This window comes from Glycine max, chromosome 3 (genome assembly GCF_000004515.6).
Source record: "Glycine max cultivar Williams 82 chromosome 3, Glycine_max_v4.0, whole genome shotgun sequence".
NCBI classification, from domain to species: Eukaryota; Viridiplantae; Streptophyta; class Magnoliopsida; order Fabales; family Fabaceae; genus Glycine; species Glycine max.
The window spans coordinates 45,724,106-45,727,789 of NC_016090.4; the positions used below are offsets into that span (position 1 = coordinate 45,724,106).

A 3,684-nucleotide genomic window follows, 5' to 3' on the forward strand; every position below is an offset into this window, starting at 1 on the left:
ACCAACATATTGTACTTTCTAATATATACACAATGCTATATTTCTCTAGAAAATACACAATGTATGAAAACTAGCGTAGAATAGCTTCCACTGGTGCTGTTCTCTAGTAGAAACAAAACTACCACCCTTGAGCACACCGAATGTGTTTTGCTAAAGGACATCAGTTTTCAATGTATGAAATTCATATACATAGTTACCATAATCAAACAAAACTATATTCAAATTCTACTTTAACAAAACCAAACAAAAACGGTTAAAAACAAGAGTCTTGCATCTTCATCTTTGGAAACCATTATATGCAGCTTGTTGCGACTGTATCAGGCTGCAATTCTGAATTCTTCTACGAGAAGACTAAATAGAACACAATCAAAAGAGTAATATTTTTCAGCGTTTTGATAAAACAGCAACCTCTAGGCATGTACAAGAGAAATGAAGGACCTACTAATACTATGGCTAGACTTCAAAACAGAACAAACAAGTTTAAAGCGTAGGGTCCGTTTACTTTGACAAAATGTTTTTTGGTTTTTACTTTTAATTATAAAATTGTTACCTTGTTTTCAATTTATTTCCAGTTTTCAAAGATTTGTATAGAAACTAGTGAAAACAACTTTTAGATTGAAAACAAGATGATAGTTTTCTAATTAAAAGTGAAATCAGAAAATAAAAACAAACCCTTAACTTTTAGATTGAAAAGACCAAGTGCATATAGATTGAAAAACGACAAGTTTTCCCTTGTTCCATGATGTCATGACACCGACACCGAGGAAGTGTGTGGCCAAGCTGGTAGAAAGTAAGGAACTACTTTGCTAGATTCCCATGAAATGGTACCTCCACGACCCTGATAATTAACAATTTCCACCGTTTTGGTCTCCAAATCACACAGCAAAATGTTCCACCCCGACCTAATGAAGATAGATGTAGAATTCTGAGGAAGGAATGACAATATCTGAGTTTCTTTAGAATGTGTGCTTAAAGACGGCATCTGCTTCCATAATACTTTAAAGTTTAATCTCCACCTCAGAATCCACTTGTACTTCAGATGAGTGCAGTTGCAGTAAATAGATGAGTTGGCTCCTGCTTCCTTCTCAAGTATCCATATCTCCAGACCCAAGTTATTGCTCTGGCCATACTGCAAAAGCCCATCAGATGACTCCCCAAGAACAGATTCCTCATGCTCGTGTGTTAACACACCTGTTGGTAGTTTTATCAAGGCTATATACCTGTCTCCAAGACGAGGATCATAAATGGCAAGTTTTCCCCACATTGCAAACCAGTGTACAACCCCTCCAACCACCATAGCTGCCGTCCTCGGGCACAATGCTAAGGTTGTGGAGCACATCAGAGTGGATTGCTTCCATTGTCTACTTTTTGATGAGTAAGTCTCAATTGAGACAGTGTTGCGTTCCTTTAGTTTGCATTCACATCTGCACGGATCACCTTGTAGCATATGTCACTATCCAGATATCCCTCAACAATCAATGCCATGCACAGAACTTTATAGAATTGCTGAGGTTCTGGGAGTCATACTTTTGCTTGGTCACAGTATTGTACACATAATATGCCTTTGGATGGAAACCAGAAAGAATAATGCCTTTGGAACTATCAACGAAGTACCCAAGATGTTTGAGGATTCCAGAAAGTTTCAAATCATCACCGTCTTTGCAAGTGGACAAGATTGGGAGGGCAGGCTCCCAACGAGGGCGACGATAGCCATCACGAGGTCTTCCAAGATATAAAAAATTGCATACAAAAAAACCCAAAAGTCGAAAACTTTGTCCCCATTGCCTCACGTAGCATTGACGAAATGAAGGACTGCATATCACACGCAGCCATATTTTTGATACGATAATTAATTTGGAGATAGTTGGTGGTGGTATTCGAAGTAGGATCTCATGCAGGATGTCATCACAGTTAAGTGCAGCGGGATAAACACTATTATTACGTTTCATCCTCTCAGTTTCTGTCAGGCCAGTTATATCCTGCTGAGCATAAACTAACAACATCTTCAGAAGAGCCAAAAAGAAGTACAGACATCTCTTAACTGATAATGAGATACATAAGTTCAGTCATCGACAATATAATAATAAATAAATAAAAAATAAGCCAACCCCATGTTCACCACTAGTCTAGATTTTGCAACTGTGATGACAAATTCAAACCCACTTATTCAGGGTTTCAGACATCAGAGGCAAAACTTAAATACAATGTGCATGAATATCTGACCAAGTATAAAACACGGTTTTCATATGAATTAACATAACCATCTTTTGTTTCATCGGGACAACCTGAATGTGGCTTTATATCAGTTAAAAGTAAAAGCATATTTATAATTTATGCTATTTCACTTGGTTCTTCTACTTTTCTGAGGCTAGTAAGTATTTATTAACACAATTTGCAGGAGACCCAGTTCCTAATCAAAAGTTTTTCTTTTTTTTAACTTCTTTTTGTGAAACACACATGCAATCGGTTAAAAGAATTGAACAATAAATGTATTCCTTCTGCGAAGAAATAAAATCGAAAAGGGAAAGTGGAGGGTACAGGATAATTGAATGCAAAGAATAACATTGACAGAAACAGAAATGGAAATGGATTGACTCACTCTTCAAAATTGGGGCTTCAAAGGTGAGAGCTTGCCCTCGTCGAAAGTCGATTGATCAAGCCAAGAACGAATTTTTAATATTAGAATCACATTTTATGAGTTGGGCATTTACTGTGCTGTTATTGCGTCCGCTTAAATTGTGGATCTGTCTTGCAATAGCCCATTTACACCATCTTATTTTTTTAATCTTTACACCCCGTCTCTCTCACTTTTTTTTAACATATATTCCGAAAATTAGTTTTGGAAATTTTTGGAATATAAATATAATGGGGTGTGCGAAAATCAGTTACTCCGAATGTTATACCATAATGTGTGTTTTTCTACTTTTGTATAGATGGGTAACTTTATTTTAATTTAAATATGTTTTTTTTATATAAACTAGCATAAGAGTTTAATTTTTATATATAGTCAATGTAAAAAAAAAATTATAGTATCATGATTGGGTGACAAAAGTAATTTACACAATTTATGGTTATACAATAATGTGAAGAAAAGAAAAGCGTACTGTCGATTCTAATTTAATTCTTTACATTTTTATTTTATTTTTATTGATAACAATGCCAAAATTATATAGTTTTGAAGAAAATTTCTTCTTCTATATTAGCATGGTTGGTACACCATTTTTTTATAAAACAAAATGTATGCCATTTTTTAAAGAGAAAAATATCAATTGAGAGGTGTATTTTCTTATGTATCCATTAAAAATAAAGGAAGTAAAAATTATAATAGAAAAAATAGCATCAAAGTATCAATTTTTAACACCAAACATGAGCTTATGGTTATTCTTTTTCTTGTCTACTAATATGTAACATTAGCCTCATCAATGCTTCTTTAGTTGTGTAAAGGGGTTTCATAATTGTTCCGACTACTCTGATTTTCTAAAACTTTTTTGTTTATATTTTTTATATATGCTTTTTTTTACACTTCCTATATTCTTCAAAGTTTTTTCATATTATTCATCCATTCTCTTACTTCTCCTTTTTCCCCTTCTTATGCCTCACTTTCTCGATGGAATATATATATTTGTTGAATGTGGAAATTTATTTATGAATTCTGTACTATATGCAGTTATATTAAACAGCTCG

General features: G+C 34.1%; 1 pseudogene across 1 annotated transcript; it reads right to left on the minus strand.

The window, feature by feature from the left end:
- Positions 1 to 371: 371 nt before the first annotated feature.
- Positions 372 to 2,724, minus strand: LOC100801678 (F-box protein At5g03970-like; annotated as a pseudogene). The gene is made up of 2 exons (XR_413708.4): positions 2,600 to 2,724; positions 372 to 2,041 (listed from the first exon to the last, which is right to left on the minus strand). The product of XR_413708.4 is annotated as an F-box protein At5g03970-like (transcript).
- Between the last annotated feature and the right edge of the window lie 960 nt (positions 2,725 to 3,684).